Consider the following 22,553-nt stretch of genomic DNA (forward strand, 5'->3'; position numbering starts at 1 on the left):
GGGTTCCTTTATTTTCTTCCGTTTTTCATGTATGACTTTATGAACACATCTTTAGCCCTATATCTCACCCTCTACCTGTGTGCACTATGTTGTTTTGGTTACACCCTGTGAACAGTTGAGGGTGCAGTGAAGGACACTAAGGGTCACGTGATATTGAATAGGGGTGCCATTTCATAATTTTAGGGTGCCAACCTCCACGATCAGACAGGGACAAATTGGGGTCAGGTTAAGGATTTTCCTACTCTGTATAGGAACCGGTGGTGTGCAGGTTTAACATCTGCCCTGGTTTGTTCATCCCTGTGTAAGTGTTTGGGCTCAGTCATAACACAGTGTAGCAGAGTTGACTTGTCGATGTAGCACCAATTCAGTAAAGTGAAGTAAAAACAGAGATCCAGCATTAAATAGTAGCAGAAAGCCAAACTACCTGAATACTCAGGTGGCATCCCAGGACATTACCTGCCCCTTATCTCAGGCAGAGCAGTGGGGGGAGGCTCCTTCTGCAGACAGTTCACCGATGGACCCAGAATTATACAGAAGGAATGCTTGATCCCTTGGGATGAGTAGAGAATGTTTTATATGATTTGCACAGTTTTGATCACAACTATGAAACAAAATGTGGTGAAAAAAAGAGAAGACTAAAGTGTGAATTGCTGGGATATCTTTTCATTGTTTTCTGTGTACTTTGCTACTCCTTAAAATGTGGGAACTGGATCACTGTAACTTGCTCAACCCAAGCACTATTGACATTCTGTAAATCATGTCTGCATTTAAAGGCCATTGACTAGCCAAATTTCCAGGACGGTAAATAAGGAAGTACTTTTCCTAATTAGTTATACAAAGTTTATTGACTGATTCATGATGAGCCGATCTTCAAACTGCAGCAGATCAGTGGTCCTTAATTGTAAATTCATCTAACTGAATTAGTGAGCTGCGATTGAAGCCAGCGCTGTCCGATATTATTTGGATTTGTGCACTAATTGAAAGTAAAATATATATATTTTAGCATCTTTAAAGGGATAAATTAAGATATATATATAATATAGCTAGTAATTGGGATTCACACTCAGTATTAGGTAGCGTTCACACAGGCAATGCCGCCAGATCCAAACGTGCAGTTTTATTGCTTTCAAAAAATTCCAATGGATTCAGAACCAAAAAAAAACCAGTCTCTTCTGGGCACAAAGATATCACAGCAAATAAAGATTTAATTTAGCAGGCACATACATGTTAGTGCGGGCTCATCCCAACATATTACCGTTCTCTCAGCGTTCTGAGACTGCCAACGCCAGAGGTCTTTTCTTCCTCCCAGCTCACTTTTGCTGGTCACTCACCAGCCTAAACACACTCCGCTCTGCTCAACATCCCCCAGCAGACCAAAATCCACTGCCTGGCTCTAGCCATAGCTAGGCAGGTGCCTCTAATCAAACCCTGCAGAGTTAGGATTTAGCCCTGTCCTTCCAGGCTTTCCTACAATATGGCATTGCTCCAAAATCTAAAAAATATATCAGTGGGTTAAGGATTAAGCAACTCCCGGTACCTTAATCCTTAAGCTTGCAAAATTCACACTGAATGGGTGTTAGAATTGCTTCCAAATTTTGTTTTTGGCCATTATCATGTGATATGGAGAATAGTCTTAGCTGTTACGGTGATGATTCGGTTTGATGTGCCCATCTCTGTTTTGGGAGAGCCTAAGCTTTATCCATATGCTGAATACAGTTGCATTGGTTTACATGTCAGGACCACTTGTGGTACATTTATGGTGCTTTGTCCTAAATGGTGCGCAAATTCAAGAGTAGAGATGAGTGAACCCAAATGTATAAGTTTGTAGTTCGTACCGGACAGTTTGCGCTCGATGCTAAACGCCAAACACGGACTTCTTCCTGGAGTTTGTTGCAATGTTCGGAGTACCGAGGGAAGAGAGAGAGAATTTTCCTGTTCAAAAGTTGGGTTCCCCATTGTTTTCAATGGGGTGCAAGTTCTGATACCTTAACCGAACTGTGAAATAAAGTTTGGGTCGTGTGCCAAAACCCGAACTTCCCTGGGTCCACTCATCCCTATTCAAAAGCAGAAAGTTAAATGATTGGCTATGGGAAGAGACGTGTATGATGTGGTGTTAAATGAGAATTATGTAGGCTGGGGAGATAACTGGAAGGGAACCTCATCCGAGACACATGCAAGGACATCCAGTTCCACCTGACTGCTTCAACCACTGTACCCTAAAACACATACACCATATAATTTATTTTTTTTGGTCTTTCTCCCTGCTGTGGATGTGAGTAGCATCATGGATTATTATCATGCTTGTTTGTTTTTATAGCATATTGTGAAAATGAAAAAATAAATAACATTGACATTTTCAGTATTTTTGTAGAAGTCAGAAAACCCCTCTAAAGAGGTCACCTCGAGATCTTTCATCAGGAGTGCACCACTTCCCTGCCTCCTAGCTTCCTGCTTGCCGGGGCAGTGCCCTCATATAGATTGACGGTCCAGGCTGGCCGCATGGTTCAGTCGCTGGCTCAAACTGTACACTTTCCTTTTATTGGAAAAGCACAAGCTCCACCAATCTGGCCAACTTCAGAACAGCGCTTACAAGCTCTATTGCACGCCTTGCCTAGGAGACCAGCCACCGCTGATATCCTCCAGAGGTAGCCTGTAATCTAGGCAACAAGCAGTGAATGAAAAAATGAAAAATCCCTCTGTTCTTGAAGATTTTTAATAAGATGTAAGTTACAATGTTGCTTGATTTTACAAGGAATTTGCAATTTTTTTCCCGTCTATGATGTTGAAAAAACTCCTTTGAGACGTGACAATGAGCACTAAATTTGCCCTAAATGTTTGTTTACATTTTTAGGGCAAAGTAGGCCAACCAAAGGTCTTGTAAAGCAAGATGCTCCAAATTTATCATACAAATTCATTGACTTCTTGTCTAAGTTTTTGATGCCCAACCACTAGACAACGCTTGAAAATTTGCCCAGTTTTATGTTATTTGATTTTTTTTTTTGTTCTTGCGCAAATTTCTAAAATTGTCAATACAATATTAAATAAAATGTGGCCGTGATGTTTTGTCGTTGGACAGGACCCTTGACCTGTTATCAACTCATACTCTAGAATGAAGGTAAGCGTTACACAGTCAAGAACGCTTTACCTAATCATTCGTCAGTAAATTACCCGGGCTAATTGGAGCTCTGCTCCTCCTGTAAAAGAATTGATGCTTATTCTGCCTCCAGGGGGAAAAAAATTCTCAGCTATGAGTAACGAAAAATTAATGGCTACAATGAATCTGATAAACTAGCTTATAGCCGACAGCTTTAATAGCCCTAGAAAAGGAATAAAGTACGTTTTCTGAGAACACCGAAAAGATCTCAGATAAAACAATGAATATCTGGATGAGTATTAAAACTAATCGTTCTGCACCTCCGAGATTGCAACATTGTAATCAAATTACATTTCAGCCGATGCAATAAAGACATTTGGATGCACATATGTAACACATTTCATAAAGACGCTGCCGTTGTCCCTTCACTCCGATGATACATTGAAGAAATAAATGAAATTAAACTTAGCAGGAGCTAAACATGAAAAAAAGGACGAAAGCAGATTCGACTACGATGATCTGTAGGTGATAAAATTAAAGGTCACTTTAACATTTTCTTTGGCGAATTGGAGAAATCAATTTTTTGTTGTTCATTTTTTTTTTTTCCGCGTGGTAGGGGGTCCCAAAGATAAAGCTATGCCTTAGGAGTCGGACCCCTTCACAGGTACGTATAAAACATGTACGTGAAAAACTGGTGTCATCAGTGTTTTCCATCCGTGTGGCCGTTTTTACCTTCAATGTCATCTGTGGGTTTTTGGTTTTTTTTCGGTTTTCTGGATTAAGAAAGAATTGAATTACAAAGTTTCTCCGACACTTTGCACAATGATAAGCACGTACAATACATGTATGCCATCCGTGTGCTGTGCCTGATTTCACAGACTTGTATTGGCCCTTGTCATCCGTGCTGCCGGAAAAAAAAAACGGACGTGTGTGCAGCAACATAGGTTAGAATGGGTATTTGTGGTATTTGTAAACAAAAACGGATGCCACATGCACTGTAGACACGGACATGTGAAGGAGGCCTAAGGGAGGTATATTTACATGCGGCAGATTTGATACACAAATTTCTGCAATTGAAAATCGGTTCCATTATTACTGCAGTAAGAACATGGATTTCATGTGAGTCCTATTCTATGTGCTTAAAGAAGCCCTCCTCCTCTTCCCATCAAAATTTGCATCCTCTTAATATATTGCAGCCATCATATTATATAGCACTGTGTACTTACAATTGCTCTTTTTGCCTTTGTACCCGGCTAATGTCTCTTTTCCGTTAGGTTTATGACCTCATGTGATTAAAAACTGACGAGCTGAATCCTTCTAAGCTCTATGTAGAAACAGGAGCTCAATTTTCCCTGTATGACTCATGATCTAGCAACATGTCCTCCCTCTATCTGAAACTGAACCTGTCAGAAACTTAACTCCTTGTGTTTTCTCCTTCTTCTAATGTACCTATGCCCGACATCGCCATTTCCATGTACTGTATGGTTCCACCATTACTCCCCAGCAACATGCCCGCTGCCTTGGGGTCATACTTGATTCCGAGCTTTCATTCACCCCCCACATCCGATCACTGGCTCGCTCTTATCTGCACCTCAAAAACATTTCTAGAATTCGATCCTTTTACTTTCGACTCTGCAAAAACTCTTACTGTTTCACTTATTCATTCTCGTCTGGACTATTGTAACTCTCTACTAATCGGCCTCCCTCTTACCAAACTCTCCCCGCTCCAATCTGTCCTGAATGCTGCAGCCAGGATCATATTCCTCACCAACCGTTACACCGATGCCTCTACCTTGTGCCAGTCATTACACTGGTTACCCATCCACTCCGGAATCCAGTACAAACTTATTACCCTCATCCACAAAGCACTCCATGGCTCAGCACCGCCCTACATCTCCTCTCTGGTCTCAGTCTACCACCCTACCTGTGCCCTCCGTTTTGCTAATGACCTGAGGTTAACATCCTCAATAATCAGAACCTCCCACTCCCATCCCCAAGACTTCACGTGCTGCGCCAATTCTTTGGAATGCACTACCTAGGTTAATACGATTAAACCCCAATCCCCACAGTTTTAAGCGTGCCCTAAAAATTCATTTGTTCAGACTGGCCTACCGCCTCAACGCATTAACCTAAATATCCCTGTTGGCCATTCAAATTTTTTACCATAACCAGGTTCCTCGTATCATGTTCTCATACACTTCATGCAGTTAATAGCCTCTGTGTCTGTATTGCTACATACTTAGGCTGATAACTGGTTCATGCAGCTTTACATGAACACCCGATTTATTACACTATGGCTGGTCCGAAAAATGAAAGCCATTGTTACCATCCACCTCTTGTGTCTCCCCATTTTCCTCATAGATTGTAAGCTTGCGAGCAGGGCCCTCACTCCTCTTGGTATCTGTTTTAATCTGTGTTTGTTATACTGTAATGTATATTGCATGTACAAGTCCCCTCTAAAATGTAAAGTGCTGCGGAATATGTCGGCGCTATAGAAATAAAATTATTATTATTATGATTCACTGCAAAAGTCCCTGGTAGAGGCAGCAGTTGGGTCAGGAATTGAAGAGGGGAATGATTTTTGCAGGGAAAATAGATTTCCTGTTTCTATATAGAGCAGAGAAAAGAGAATAATTTACTGGGTAGAAAGACAAAATGAGCAATTGTAAGTACACAGTGCTATATAATATGGTGATTGTAATATATTAAGAAGATAAAAACTTTGCTGGGAGGAGTGCTTCTTTAACATAAATTCTCTTTCATATAATGTAACTTCCATACAGGTTTTAATAATGACTAATGAACTATTAGATATTGTCACGATTCCTCCACTCAGTGTGGTGATTGGCAGCTCAGCCGTCCAATCTGGTGCAAGGGCTTGCTGAGCTGTCATTATCATGATAGACAGCTCGGTTGGTCCAATCTGAGGCTATGGTGTGCTGAGCTGCCAGTGTGGAGAGTGACAGTCCAGTCACCCAATCAGGGCAGGGGCATTCTGGGTTTCCTATAGGAGTCGCCCGTTTGGAATGATTCCCAGGCTATTTAGCTGGCTGCCTGCCTTTGATCTCTCCCAGTTGTAGATCTGCTCAAGTGTGTGTTTCTCTGTGCTTTAAGTTCTATAATTTTGAACTGTTGCCCAAAATTTGATTTACCTTGGACCATCTGTTTGCCTAGCTCCTTTTGTCTTGCCCTCTACCTTCTTGGAATTCTGACCCTGAACTATGATGTGACTACATCTTTGCCTCACCCCTCTGTTTATGACGTACCCTCCTGACTTTTGACCTCGGACTCCTTGACTTCCCCACCTCACGGCTAGTCAGTGAGTAGTGACTAGCATCACAGATATCAAATGCGATAACACTAATGGAAGTTTCCACTCAAAAGAAATAAAAGTTTTTGGAATTGGGGTAAAAACCCAACATGAAGAAGTTAAGGAAGAGCTAGCTTCACAGACATGAAATCTTCATTTTTAAGTGTATAAAACCATTGTAACATCCATGTGTTAATTCACGTGTACAAACATGTTTCTGGTATATAAGACACAGTTTATCATTAATTTTATATATTTACTAATAAAGGTGAAGATTTTTTATGTTTGTGAAGCTTCCTTCATTTCTTGATGTCTTCTTGAGTCCATGGCAGTGACACCATTCTGTGCTCTGGACCAAATTGGGCTAATTGTGGTGAGCTGCATCTTTTTCCACTTTGGCAACAAAAACAACATTCCTTATTCGAAGACATGTAGACATGTTTACAAAAATAAAGAGAAGTGAAAATTGTTTAAAAAAAAAAAGGTAAAAAGTAGTGATTGATAGTAAAGAGAACATTTTTTTTCTTCAAAAATAACATAATAATAATTGGGCTAAGAAAAATAGAAATTAGAGCCCTATTTGTGCTAATCAGTTTCTAAGAGGACCTGCTAATTTGTGGAGTGGGCCTTTTTTACATAATGCTTGCATTAACTGCCCAATCCCTCCACCCCCCCCCCCCCCACACACACACACACACACACACACACACACACACACCACACACAAGTTTAAGAGAAACTAAACTTTATTTTATTTAATTTTTCTTCAGACATTGCAAAGATATGAATTTATTGTAATATAGTTCATTGCCGTATTTTGCTTCCTACTCTCCCTATTCATAGAATCATAGAATGTTAGAATTAGAAGGGACCTCCAGAGTCATCGTGCCCAACCCCCGCTCAATGCAGGATTTACTAAGCCATCTCAGACTGCTTGAAGACTTCCATTGAAGGAGAACTCACCACCTCTCGTGGCAGCCTGTTCCACTCATTGATCACCCTCACTGTCAAAAAGTTTTTTTCTAATATCTAATCTGTATCTAATCTGTATATTCCAATTCCCAGTTAATGCTTCTTTAGAAGCTGCTTTCAACTGTTGCTCGAAAATTAATGAAAGTATCCAGTTTTCCCCTCTCATTTGCGGCATGCTCTGGTACAGGTGCAGCTATATAATCCTTTCACTAAACAATGTTCTCTTATTTTCATCAAATCCCTTTATATCAGGTACGTTGCAGCACAGTGATGAGCAAATTTCCCTGAAGATGAGGAAATGGCAAAGCACAACCGTTTTCCACAATCAATCTTGCTAATAAGGAGCTTGGATGGCGTTTTCAATGTCTTGGCAGATACTTTTTTCATATAAGAACCGGCCAATGACTGGCGGGTGCCAGGTTTGATGGTGGGCAGTTCCAGCTTTATAATTGTTTTCGGAGCGTCTCTGCAGTTTTTACTTATGTACCTTGTGTTTTATATTTCTAAAAAAAAGCAGAAGCAACAGTATGGCAGATGACAATGTGACAATAGTAGGAGCAAGTCGGGGAATCGGGATGTCCATTTGCAGAACTTGTCTGAGGCCCTCTGTTTTCTGGGAAGAGGAGGAATGGAAATGATACTCTAATAATCAAAATATAATGGCTAAGTAATGCCGCCATGCAGAGAAAAATAAAACCGCCATATGCCGTAAAACATATCATACAGTAAATGCCAAAAATATCAATAGAACAATGCTCAAGTAATATTCCTATACAGTGACCAAATAATAAAATACGAATGTCAGAATTAAGCTTCACCAATGGCTATCGACTCCTTCAGACAGGATTTTCTACCCCAGTGTCTTTTTTTTTTTTTTTTAAATGCTAAGTATTAAACCACCTTAAAGGGATTGTCTATTTTATCTTTATTTTAATAAATATGTTCGGGACATGATTATGTGGCACTTACTAATATATAAGTATTACAGTTTATCTTCCTATACTTGTTAGTGCCACCTTCTTCACAGACTGCATAGCTCTCCTGTTCTCAAAATTCAGATAGGAAATCCCAAAGTACCTTGTACCTATCCTTTAACCCCTTCCCGACCTTTGACGCATACGCTGCGTCATGAAAGTCTGTGCCTTCCCGACCTATGACGCAGCGTATGCGTCATGGAGGGATCGCGTCCCTGCAGATCGGGTGAAGGGGTTAACTCCCATTTTACCCGATCTGCAGAGACAGGGGGAGTGGTGCTTCAGCCCAGGGGGGGTGGCTTCACCCCCCCGTGGCTACGATCGCTCTGATTGGCTGTTGAAAGTGAAACTGCCAATCAGAACGATTTGTAATATTTCACCTAAAAAACAGGTGAAATATTACAATCCAGCCATGGCCGATGCTGCAATATCATCGGCCATGGCTGGAAAACCTGAAGTGACCACCCCCCACCCCACCGATCGCCCCCCCAGTGCTCCGGTGCGTGGTCCGGTCCCCTCCGTCCTGTGCTCCGCTGCCCCGTGCTCCTGCCCGCTCCCCCGTCCTGCTGTCCGCTCCCCCCGTCCTCCGATCACCCCCCCTGTGCTCAGATCCACCCCCCCACCACCCCTTCATACTTACCGATCCTCCCGGTGTCCGGCCGTCTCCTCGCTGGGCGCCGCCATCTTCCAAAATGGCGGGCGCATGCTCAGTACGCCCGCCGGCCGGCAGATTCCTTACAGGTACATTTTGATCGCTGTGGTAGGTTCTACCACAGCGATCAAAATAAAAAAAATAATAAATAAACCCCCCCCTTTATCACCCCCATAGATAGGGACAATAATAAAATAAAGAAAATATATATATATTTTTTTTCCACTAGGGTTAGGGTTAGAACTAGGGTTAGGGTTAGAACTAGGGTTAGGGTTACGGGTAGGGTTAGGGTTATGGCATGTGCGGATTTGGCAGCGGATCCGCAGCGGATCGGCCGCGGATCCGCAGCGGATCGGCCGCGGATCCGCAGCGGATCGGCCGCGGATCCGCAGCGGATCGGCCGCGGATCCGCAGCGGATCGGCCGCGGATCCGCAGCGGATCGGCCGTGGATCCGCAGCGGATTGGCCGCTGCTCCGCAGCGGATTGGCCGCTGCGAATTCGTAGCAGTTTTCCATCAGGTTTACAGTACCATGTACACCTATGGAAAACCAAATCCGCTGTGCCCATAATGCGGAAAATTCCGTGCAGAAACGCTGCGTTGTATTTTCCACAGCATGTCAATTCTTTGTGCGGATTCCGCAGCGTTTTACACCTGTTCCTCAATAGGAATCCGCAGGTGAAATCCGCACAAAAAAACACTGGAAATCTGCTGTAAATCCGCAGGTAAAACGCAGTGCCTTTTACTTGCAGATTTTTCAAAAGTCGTGCGGAAAAATCTCACACGAATCCGCTACGTGGGCACATACCCTTAGGGTTAGGGTTGGAATTAGGGCTAGGGTTGGAATTAGGGTTACGGGTGTGTTGGGGTTAGGGTTGTGGTTAGGGGTGTGTTGGGGTTAGGGTTGGGATTAGGGTTATGGCTACAGTTGGGATTAGGGTTAGGGGTGTGTTGGGGTTAGTGTTGAAGTTAGAAATGAGGGGTTTCCACTGTTTAGGCACATCAGGGGTCTCCAAACGCAACATGGCACCACCATTGATTCCAGCCAATCTTGCATTCAAAAAGTCAAATGGTGCTCCCTCCCTTCCAAGCCCCGACGTGTGCCCAAACAGTGGTTTACCCCCACATTTGGGGTACCAGCGTACTCAGGACAAACTGGGCAACAACTGTTGGGGTCCAATTTCTCCTGTTACCCTTGCAAAAATAAAAAATTACTTGCTAAGACATAATTTTTGAGGAAAGAAGAATGATTTTTTATTTTCACGGCTCTGCGTTGTAAACTTCTGTGAAGCACTTGGGGGTTGAACGTGCTCACCACACATCTAGATAAGTTCCTTGGGGGGTCTAGTTTCCAAAATGGGGTCACTTGTGGGGTGTTTCTACTGTTTAGGCACATCAGGGGCTCTGCAAATGCAACGTGACGCCCGCAGACCATTCCATCAAAGTCTGCATTTCAAATGTCACTACTTCCCTTCCGAGCCCTGACGTGCGCCCAAACAGTGGTTTACCCCCACATATGGGGTATCACTGTACTCACAACAAACTGGGCAACAAACATTGGGGCCCAATTTCTCCTGTTACCCTTGTGAAAATAAAAAATTGCTTGCTAAAACATCTTTTTTGAGGAAAGAAAAATGATTTTTTATTTTCACGGCTCTGCGTTGTAAACTTCTGTGAAGCACTTGGGGGTTGAATGTGCTCATCACACATCTAGATAAGTTCCTTGGGGGGTCTAGTTTCCAAAATGGGGTCACTTGTGGGGGGTTTCTACTGTTTAGGCATATCAGGGGCTCTGCAAACGTAACATGATGCCCGCAGACCATTCCATCAAAGTCTGCATTCCAAAACGTCACTACTTCCCTTCCGAGCCCCGGCATGTGCCCAAACAGTGGTTTACCCCCACATATGGGGTATCAGCGTACTCAGGAGAAACTGGACAACAACTTTTGGGGTCCAATTTCTCCTGTTACTCTTGCAAAAATAAAAAATTCTGGGCTAAAAAAATATTTTTGAGGAAAGGAAACACGTTTATTATTTTCACGGCTCTGCGTTATAAACTTCTGTGAAGCACTTGGGGGTTCAAAGTGCTCACCACATATCTAGATAAGTTCCCTTGGGGGTCTAGTTTCCAAAATGGAGTCACTTGTGGGGAGTTCCTACTGTTTAGGCACATCAGGGGCTCTGCAAACGCAACCTGACGCCCGCAGAGCATTCCATCAAAGTCTGCATTTCAAAACGTCACTACTTCCCTTCCGAACCCCGACGTGTGCCAAAACAATGGTTTACCCCCACATATGGGGTATCAGCGTACTCACAACAAACTGGGCAACAAATATTGGGGTCCAAATTCTCCTGTTACCCTTGTGAAAATAAAAAATTGCTTGCTAAAACATCTTTTTTGAGGAAAGAAAAATGATTTTTTATTTTCATGGCTCTGCGTTGTAAACTTCTGTGAAGCACTTGGGGATTGAAAGTGCTCACCACACATCTAGATTAGTTCCTTGGGGGGTCTAGTTTTCAAAATGGGGTCACTTGTGGGGGGTTTCTACTGTTTAGGCATATCAGGGGCTCTGCAAACGTAACATGATGCCCGCAGACCATTCCATCAAAGTCTGCATTCCAAAACGTCACTACTTCCCTTCCGAGCCCCGGCATGTGCCCAAACAGTGGTTTACCCCCACATATGGGGTATCACTGTACTCACAACAAACTGGGCAACAAACATTGGGGCCCAATTTCTCCTGTTACCCTTGTGAAAATAAAAAATTGCTTGCTAAAACATCTTTTTTGAGGAAAGAAAAATGATTTTTTATTTTCACGGCTCTGCGTTGTAAACTTCTGTGAAGCACTTGGGGGTTGAATGTGCTCATCACACATCTAGATAAGTTCCTTGGGGGGTCTAGTTTCCAAAATGGGGTCACTTGTGGGGGGTTTCTACTGTTTAGGCATATCAGGGGCTCTGCAAACGTAACATGATGCCCGCAGACCATTCCATCAAAGTCTGCATTCCAAAACGTCACTACTTCCCTTCCGAGCCCCGGCATGTGCCCAAACAGTGGTTTACCCCCACATATGGGGTATCAGCGTACTCAGGAGAAACTGGACAACAACTTTTGGGGTCCAATTTCTCCTGTTACTCTTGCAAAAATAAAAAATTCTGGGCTAAAAAAATATTTTTGAGGAAAGGAAACACGTTTATTATTTTCACGGCTCTGCGTTATAAACTTCTGTGAAGCACTTGGGGGTTCAAAGTGCTCACCACATATCTAGATAAGTTCCCTTGGGGGTCTAGTTTCCAAAATGGAGTCACTTGTGGGGAGTTCCTACTGTTTAGGCACATCAGGGGCTCTGCAAACGCAACCTGACGCCCGCAGAGCATTCCATCAAAGTCTGCATTTCAAAACGTCACTACTTCCCTTCCGAACCCCGACGTGTGCCAAAACAATGGTTTACCCCCACATATGGGGTATCAGCGTACTCACAACAAACTGGGCAACAAATATTGGGGTCCAAATTCTCCTGTTACCCTTGTGAAAATAAAAAATTGCTTGCTAAAACATCTTTTTTGAGGAAAGAAAAATGATTTTTTATTTTCATGGCTCTGCGTTGTAAACTTCTGTGAAGCACTTGGGGATTGAAAGTGCTCACCACACATCTAGATTAGTTCCTTGGGGGGTCTAGTTTTCAAAATGGGGTCACTTGTGGGGGGTTTCTACTGTTTAGGCATATCAGGGGCTCTGCAAACGTAACATGATGCCCGCAGACCATTCCATCAAAGTCTGCATTCCAAAACGTCACTACTTCCCTTCCGAGCCCCGGCATGTGCCCAAACAGTGGTTTACCCCCACATATGGGGTATCAGCGTACTCAGGAGAAACTGGACAACAACTTTTGGGGTCCAATTTCTCCTGTTACCCTTGGGAAAATAAAAAATTGTGGGCTAAAAAATCATTTTTGAGAAAAGAAAAATTATTTTTTATTTTCATGGCTCTGCGTTATAAACTTCTGTGAAGCACTTGGGGGTTCAAAGTGCTCACCACACATCTAGATTAGTTCCTTTGGAGGTCTAGTTTCCAAAATGGGGTCACTTGTGCTGGAGCTCTAATGTTTAGGCACACAGGGGCTCTCCAAACGCGACATGGTGTCCGCTAATGATTGGAGCTAATTTTCCATTCAAAAAGCCAAATGGCGTGCCTTCCCTTCCGAGCCCTGCCGTGCGCCCAAACAGTGGTTTACCCCCACATATGGGGTATCATCGTACTCAGGACAAACTGTACAACAACATTTGGGGTCCAATTTCTCCTATTATCCTTGGGAAAATAAAAAATTCTGGGCTAAAAATAATTTTTGAGGAAAGAAAAATTATTTTTTTATTTTCACGGCTCTGCGTTATAAACTTCTGTGAAGCACCTGGGGGTTGTAAGTGCTCACTATGCATCTAGATAAGTTCCTTGGGGGGTCTAGTTTCCAAAATGGGGTCACTTGTAGGGGAGCTCCAATGTTTAGGCACACAGGGGCTCTCCAAACGCGACATGGTGTCCGCTAACGATTGGAGCTAATTTTCCATTCAAAAAGTCAAATGGCACGCCTCCCCTTCCGAGCCTTGCCGTGCACCCAAACAGTGGTTTACCCCCACATATGAGGTATCGGCATACTCAGGAGAAATTGCCCAACAAATTTTAGGATCCATTTTATCCTGTTGCCCATGTGAAAATGAAAGAATTGAGGCTAAAAGAAATTTTGTGTGAAAAAAAAGTACTTTTTCATTTTTGCGGATCAATTTGTGAAGCACCTGGGGGTTTAAAGTGCTCACTATGCCTCTAGATGAGTTCCTTGGGGGGTCTAGTTTCCAAAATGGGGTCACTTGTGGAGGAGCTCCAATGTTTAGGCACACAGGGGCTTTCCAAACGTGACATGGTGTCCGCTAACGATGGAGATAATTTTTCATTCAAAAAGTCAAATGGCGCTCCTTCCCTTCCGAGCCTTACCATGTGCCCAAACAGTGGTTTACCCCCACATGTGAGGTATTGGTGTACTCAGGAGAAATTGCCCAACAAAATTTAGGATCCATTTTATCCTGTTGCCCATGTGAAAATGAAAAAATTGAGGCTAAAATAATTTTTTTGTGAAAAAAAAGTACTTTTTCATTTTTACGGATCAATTTGTGAAGCACCTGGGGGTTTAAAGTGCTCACTATGCCTCTAGATAAGTTCCTTGGGGGGTCTAGTTTCCAAAATGGGGTCACTTGTGGGGGAGCTCCAATGTTTAGGCACACGGGGGCTCTCCAAACGTGACATGGTGTCCGCTAAAGATTGGAGCCAATTTTTCATTCAAAAAGTCAAATGGCGCTCCTTCCCTTCCGAGCCCTGCCGTGCGCCCAAACAGTGGTTTACCCCCACATATGAGGTATCAGCGTACTCAGGACAAATTGGACAACAACGTCCGTTGTCCAGTTTCTCATTTTACCGCTGGGAAAATAAAAAAATTGTTGCTAAAAGATCATTTTTGTGACTAAAAAGTTAAATGTTCATTTTTTACTTCCATGTTGCTTCTGCTGCTGTGAAACACCTGAAGGGTTAATAAACTTCTTGAATGTGGTTTTGAGCACCTTGAGGGGTGCAGTTTTTAGAATGGTGTCACTTTTGGGTATTTTCAGCCATATAGAACCCTCAAAATGACTTCAAATGTGAGGTGGTCCCTAAAAAAAATGGTTTTGTAAATTTTGTTGTAAAAATGAGAAATCACTGGTCAAATTTTAACCCTTATAACTTCCTAGCAAAAAAAAAAATTGTTTCCAAAATTGTGCTGATGTAAAGTAGACATGTGGGAAACATTATTTATTAACTATTTTGTGTCACATAACTCTCTCTGGTTTAACAGAATAAAAATTCAAAATGTGAAAATTGCGAAATTTTCAAATTTTTTGCCAAATTTCCATTTTTTTCACAAATAAACTAAAAAATTATCGACCTAAATTTACCACTAACATGAAGCCCAATATGTCACGAAAAAACAATCTCAGAATCGCTAGGATCCGTTGAAGCGTTCCGGAGTTATTACCTCATAAAGGGACACTGGTCAGAATTGCAAAAAACGGCAAGGTCATTAAGGCCAAAATAGGCTGGGTCATGAAGGGGTTAAAAAAACCTGTAGAAAAGCAGAGTATAGCTGCCCTCTTACACCACAGTAAGTACAAACTGCTTTTGGAGCATATACTAGTCTAATATGTTCAGGAATTGACCCAATTCTCATGCTTTTGTAATTTTCCAACCACTTTTTCGGAGCGTGTGGTTCCTCTTCATCAGTATTATAGGTGCTGGAACTTCCATTCCCTTACTTCCTGCACTGAACTAAAAGTCCACCTTTCTGTTATACCAGTATACCAGCACTCTCACTTCATTTACTGAGAAAAAAACCCTTCTCTACATCTGGAAATCTGTTTCCGCATCTAAGCTGCTAGAGATGGATTTCACTTGACAACAGGCAGTGATCATATATTCAGAAAACACCTAGTAACCATCATTCTGGTGGGATTTATTGGGGTAAGGGTACATAATTTATGAATTAGGGGATTTGCAGATTGTTTTTGAAGTCCCTCTACCATTGTCAAATTCCAAGGAACTTAAAGGAGCGGTGGTCACTGGGTGCTGCCATAGAATGCTGACAATGGATTTCATTACTACGATTTTTATTCATACAGCGCATTTCAACTTTTTCTTTAGGTATGCCTAGTTGTGCCTAGACAGAACTTATTAAGGTGAGCTAATTTCTTGATGTGTTCAAAGTGTATTTCTTTTTGGGATAACACACTTGGAGCGCATCTTTCTTTTTTTCATAACATTGTCAAATGACTTGCCTGCTCTGAACTGAAAGCTTACCTCTCTGTTATACCTGTTTGCAGTTTGGCAGACAAAGTGTCCCATGATCTCCTGTAGAGACACAAAGACCCATCCTCCCTTTCTGTAATCCATCTTAGCTGCTCTGCTGCTAGATACGGATTGCGCTTCGCAACAGGCAGGAGACAGCAAGTCAAGCAAAAAGGAGATGCCTTGTGTGAAGAATATAGGGGGATTTAATGGGAGCTTACAATCATCTTTTAGCATGTGTAGCTGTAACAGGACACCAGACTCGGCAGGTGATCTAGCCCCACCAGCTAGTATCCAGGCTCATACAAGATGATTACCTGTGGAGTCCAGGCTGTCAGAGTTGTGAGCGAGTGTGGTGCCACATCAGTGGCTGTGTGGGCCACCTCTCACTCCCCATGCCTCCTTGGGCCCATTTGGACACGTGATGTTTGTATAAAACTGCACCAGGCTCACCTTGCGTGTCCGTAGCGGGTGCGGAATATCACATTGGTATAAGTGCGGAGACGGTACCACGTGATCCCTCTGACGCAATAGTGATGGCCGGTGAGGTGGTGGGCTATGGGTTCAGCACACCTTGTCACTGGCATTTTGGAGGGATTTTTTTGGGATAAGACAACATAATTTTTAAATGAATTGATTTGCAGATTGTGTATTTATAACGTTATCTATCAAATGGGATGAAGTTGTCTGAAAGGTCAGTGACTATTTTTTACTAATTCCTCTTTGTGAGTCGTATTTATGACAATAGTCTGCAGGAAAAAAGAGTGACGGTTGCTCCATCAATTTATTCTAATCACGTCGGTAACATATAAAGTATCCTAATGAAGAAATTTGGGCACCGGTGACATACTGTTTTAGTTGTTCTGAAATGGCCATCCCTCATCTTGTCTATAGTTAATTTTTTGGCAACTATCTTGTCTCTTGTTAAAAAAAAAAAAAAAAAATTAGACAAGGAATACAAATGGTAGCTGCTAAATAACACTGCCACCCAGCAGCTCAATAATATTGAGAACAGCAATGTATCACACAGCTCTCTGCTGGAGAGACCATTTAAACATTTACCATCCCCTCCCACGCTGATTACTCACACTGCGCTTTTAAAAACTACAAGAAAGCAATAGAAAAGGACACTTGTAAAACAATGAGATCGCCAAACTCATTAATAATTTTACATTTCTGGAAGAAGAATTTGGGTTTTTTTTTTTTTGCTCTGAGATAAAATAGAGCAATCCAAATCTTGTTAATTAAAAACCAACATAGAACGAGCTGCGGTCTACAAGATGTGAAAAAGGGATAATGCACAATGGCCATGGCTTCCAAAAGTAATCACACCCCTACCAGAGGACTGAAATTGTGACACCATTTGGAAATTGTGAACTTACACTTTTAAGCCTCCATATATACTAATGTCCCCAGACTCGCCAATATTGGCCGGCCAACAGTCTGATGTGTGCGGGGTGACCTTACTCTCGCAAGACCGATGGTGTCTCGGAAGAGGAGGATCCGGCTTGCTGAAATTCAGCGGACGATAATTTGAGCTCCCTGCAATTAACCTGCTGCTAGAGGAGTCCGACAGCGGCTCTGTCCTGGAGAACACTTGGCCGGGATGGTATGGGGGAGCAGGCGTTTCATTGCAGAAACAGTTTGAATGTTTTCGACATTTAATTTTTCTTTGCTTCAGGAAGAAAAATAATTTGCAGAATTTTTTTCCCTCTGGAGCAATGATAGTAAGACTATACCCAGCAAGTCTTAAAAGGAAGCTATCATTAGGGATCAACCTATTTATTAAATCAGGTTTTTGTGCAAAATATATATATATACATACACACACACAGTGGGGCAAAAAAGTATTTAGTCATTCAGCAATAGTGCAAGTTCCACCACTTAAAAAGATGAGAGGCGTCTGTAATTTACATCATAGGTAGACCTCAACTATGGGAGACAAACTGAGAAAAAAAATCCAGAAAATCACATTGTCTGTTTTTTTTATCATTTTATTTGCATATTATGGTGGAAAATAAGTATTTGGTCAGAAACAAACAATCAAGATTTCCGGCTCTCACAGACCTGTAACTTCTTCTTTAAGAGTCTCCTCTGTCCTCCACTCATTACCTGTAGTAATGGCACCTGTTTAAACTTGTTATCAGTATAAAAAGACACCTGTGCGCACCCTCAAACAGTCTGACTCCAAACTCCACTATGGTGAAGACCAAAGAGCTGTCAAAGGACACCAGAAACAAAATTGTAGCCCTGCACCAGGCTGGGAAGACTGAATCTGCAATAGCCAACCAGCTTGGAGTGAAGAAATCAACAAGTGGGAGCAATAATTAGAAAATGGAAGACATTCAAGACCACTGATAATCTCCCTCGATCTGGGGCTCCACGCAAAATCCCACCCCGTGGGGTCAGAATGATCACAAGAACGGTGAGCAAAAATCCCAGAACCATGCGGGGGGACCTAGTGAATGAACTGCAGAGAGCTGGGACCAATGTAACAAGGCCTACCATAAGTAACACACTACTCCACCATGGACTCAGATCCTGCAGTGCCAGACGTGTCCCACTGCTTAAGCCAGTACATGTCCGGGCCCGTCTGAAGTTTGCTAGAGAGCATTTGGATGATCCAGAGGAGTTTTGGGAGAATGTCCTATGGTCTGATGAAACCAAACTGGAACTGTTTGGTAGAAACACAACTTGTCGTGTTTGGAGGAAAAAGAATACTGAGTTGCATCCATCAAACACCATACCTACTGTAAAGCATGGTGGTGGAAACATCATGCTTTGGGGCTGTTTCTCTGCAAAGGGGCCAGGACGACTGATCCGGGTACATGAAAGAATGAATGGGGCCATGTATCGTGAGATTTTGAGTGCAAACCTCCTTCCATCAGCAAGGGCATTGAAGATGAAACGTGGCTGGGTCTTTCAACATGACAATGATCCCAAGCACACCGCCAGGGCAACGAAGGAGTGGCTTCGTAAGAAGCATTTCAAGGTCCTGGAGTGGCCTAGCCAGTCTCCAGATCTCAACCCTATAGAAAACCTTTGGAGGGAGTTGAAAGTCCGTGTTGCCAAGCGAAAAGCCAAAAACATCACTGCTCTAGAGGAGATCTGCATGGAGGAATGGGCCAACATACCAACAACAGTGTGTGGCAACCTTGTGAAGACTTACAGAAAACGTTTGACCTCTGTCATTGCCAACAAAGGATATATTACAAAGTATTGAGATGAAATTTTGTTTCTGACCAAATACTTATTTTCCACCATAATATGCAAATAAAATGATAAAAAAAACAGACAATGTGATTTTCTGGATTTTTTTTTCTCAGTTCTCAGTTTGTCTCCCATAGTTGAGGTCTACCTATGATGTAAATTACAGACGCCTCTCATCTTTTTAAGTGGTGGAACTTGCACTATTGCTGACTGACTAAATACTATTTTGCCCCACTGTATGTATGTATATATATATAATGTGTGTGTGTGTGTGTGTGTGTGTGTATATATATATATATATATATATATATATATATATATATATATATATATATATATATATATATATATATTTTTTTTTAATCGTAGAAATTTTTTAAAATAAAATAGAAATGTTACAATTTTCACACTCCCCTTTTTTTTTTTTTTTGACTAATACTTCCTTTTGTTTCAGGAAACTACACATGTACATTAGCCATAATGGTTGAATCGTAAACCTATCTTTTGTACTAAAGCATCTAATGAGTGAGTGCAAAGGTTATTGTACAAGAGGAGTAGAAGGTGAGCTGTACCATCGTCTATTGTAATTGGTGGATCTTTTGTTAGTAGAAGGTGAGCTGTGACATCGTCTATTGTAATTGGTAGGTCTTTTGTTAGCAGAAGGTGAGCTGTGACATTGTCTATTGTAATTGGTGGATCTTTTGTTATCGGCTGTGTATAGAAGTGTTGCCTGTTATTGTAACCCTGCCTTTGCTGATAAAAAAAACCTCCTGTAAATTCTTTATGAAAGGAAAAAAGTCTAATAAAGTCCACATGCCCAGTTTGAAAATTGTAGAATTGCTAATTTTAATTTTTTTTTTAAAGGGAATGTGTCAGCAGGATCAACCCTCCTAAACCGTCTATATGGGCACTCGGGTCATATGAAGCTGAATAAAATGATACCTTGATATCTGCGATCTGATGTCTTATTCCAAAGAAATCCTCATTTTTCTTATGTAAATGAGCTGTTGAGGACTATGGGAGAGACACTGATCTCCCTGAGAATCTGCCTCCAGAGATTGTTAACTCCATCTTTCATGCAAAATAGTGTGAAATGTATAGGCCGCTCTCTGCTCTCCTGATCTCACTGCAGAGCTGTGCGTTATTATAGCTGACACATCTGCAAGTTTCTCTTAGCTCTTCAGCTTCTATCTCACATGCAGACAGACAGAAATCTGCTTTCACTTTCAATTCCTTGATAAAATCTGTATTCAGTAAGACAGATTTTCCTATTACTGAGAAAGGAGATGACAGTTGGTGCTTTTAAAATTCTACAGAGTAGAAAGGATGAGGGATGGGCTAGAGGCCGACACAGACATCCTGCTGCAAGTTTTCTTGAGCAGTTACTCAGCGTCACACTGTTTCAAGGACAAACCATGAGACAGGGTAATCGGGAGGTCCGAGATAATATACCAGGAGGACTCATAGTACAGAGGGGTGAGACAAAGGCAAGGTTGGGTAACAAGCCGGGGTCAAAAGCCAGAAGGATAAGTCAAGACAAAGGAATAGTCAGAGGCCAACTCCGGGGTCAGATACCTGAAGTTAGAGAGAATCAAGAGAAGGAGAAATAGTCCACAAGAATAGTCACTGCAAATCCTAGGTCCGGTAACCAGGTCAAAGGAAAGAGACACAGGGCTAAGCAAACAAACCAAACTTAAGCAAAGCTTCAACTGACATTGACCGCTAACAGCTAGGCAACTAAATACCTTGCAAATGATTAAGGATGAAGGCATCTGGGGAAACGCCAGTTACAGGGGTTGCCCACTACTAGGACAACTCCTTCTCATACCTCACGCTTGACCCTGATGAAATGAAAAATATATATACTCTAGGGGTTGTCCTAGAAGTGGACAACTTCTTTTATGTCTAACGGTCGTTTCAAGAAAACTTGCACCAGAATGTCTGTGTCTGCCTCCTCCTTTCCACTCTGTAGAATTTTTAAAGCACCAACTGTCATCTCCTATCTCAGTAATTCAAAAATCTGTCTTACAGAATACAGGTTTTTACCCATGAAATGCGAGTGACAGATCAGCCCAGGAGGAGAAAGAAGAGGACAGTTACTCTTTAAGGAGAGCTAGCTACATTGAACTCAAAGTTTGTCAACCAAGTTGATGATAATTTACTGATATATGATCGTTTGACCACTGGGACCCAAACTTATCCAGGGATTGGTCAAGGTAGAGCATGCACACCACCATTCATGGTCCATTCGTTGTCTGACTGCCTGAGATTGCCAATTACAGCTCTTTTGTAGTCCAATAGACAGTGAATGGAGTGCTGGTGTGCATAGTTGACCTCTAATCAGATAGGGAACTTTTTGCAAATAATATATAGTTAGCGCCATCTAGTAATGGCTGCAGGTAACAAAAACTTTATTATTTAGCTCTTTGGCTATACAGGTGATTGGGAGCTTTATATAAAAGAAAAAAAGCACAAACCTCGACCACTACCATATATTAAGAGGTTTGTTGATTGTTGAAGCTTGGTATCCATACACAGATCAGTACATGTTATAATTATAGATTTTCTGTGCTTCCCACTAAATGATGCATCATCAGAAAGTCGATGGAGTGGTCAGTTTTCTGTAATGCGTTGGCTAGACGCAGTCCTGGTAAAGAGGCTGTTCTCAGACTCCATTCGGCATCATCATGCAGTTTAATGAGTGATTTTTGTCATTATAATAACAAAATCGGCACTCCGCTGTGTCAATGGAAATTGCTGTTGTTTATCACGTTGATATATATCAGTTTTGTCTCGTAAAAATGACTCATTTTATTCAATGTTTATTCCTCAATCGTTCTGAGCGGGCGGCCGATGAAAATGAAATGTGATTATTTAATAATAAATAATATCTTTCTAAAAGAACGTGATACAAAGAAACAATCTCCCATTTACACGGGACGATTATTAAATGGGAAAGTTATTACTGTCGGCTGGAAGAGATGATGGATCAGGATCTGACAGACAGAACTTTCAGGGGAAGGAAAAGAAAAATAAAAGTTATTTTGCAATTTCTGCCTGAAAAGCTGGGTCATTAACTTTTTCGTGGCACTGAAGACTAATGAAGATCTATAGACTAAATCTATCCAGCTGAAACACCGCTTGATTCTTTTATTAAGCCTTGGCTTCTGCTGACCATTCAATCACCCTTAATAAAAGAGAGTGCACTTGTACCTGGCATCACATTGTGGTCCGGGATCAATTTCAAATTTTACTATGTTATGGGAGATTCAGATAAAGACGCTTCTTATTCATGAATTTCTGGTGACATTCACACGACATTGCATACAAATACTGTATAGATTGTTTGGTGCTTACTTAGTAGTAGTTGTCCTGGCTCCTGTGCCAGGCTATGCTTGTTATTACCCCTATGGATGGCTTCCTCTGTGCCAGCTTACAGTAGTAATCCAGCATGTACCTCTGGTGTCGTCTTTCAA

At 42.0% G+C, this 22,553-nt stretch overlaps 1 protein-coding gene and 1 long non-coding RNA gene across 3 annotated transcripts in view; one reads left to right on the forward strand and one right to left on the reverse strand.

Moving 5' to 3' along the window:
• Nucleotides 1-22,553, forward strand: part of LOC143788041 (uncharacterized) — a 120,705-nt gene that overhangs the window by 43,150 nt on the left and 55,002 nt on the right. Inside the window, exon 2 of the long non-coding RNA XR_013218540.1 lies at nt 19,532-19,638. This is a non-coding gene — a long non-coding RNA (uncharacterized LOC143788041). The remainder of the gene's footprint in view (nt 1-19,531; nt 19,639-22,553) is intronic.
• Nucleotides 1-22,553, reverse strand: part of AGBL4 (AGBL carboxypeptidase 4) — a 1,613,281-nt gene that overhangs the window by 22,499 nt on the left and 1,568,229 nt on the right. The window lies entirely within an intron of this gene.

The sequence above is a fragment of the Ranitomeya variabilis genome, chromosome 8, assembly GCF_051348905.1.
Source record: "Ranitomeya variabilis isolate aRanVar5 chromosome 8, aRanVar5.hap1, whole genome shotgun sequence".
Taxonomy (NCBI): domain Eukaryota; kingdom Metazoa; phylum Chordata; class Amphibia; order Anura; family Dendrobatidae; genus Ranitomeya; species Ranitomeya variabilis.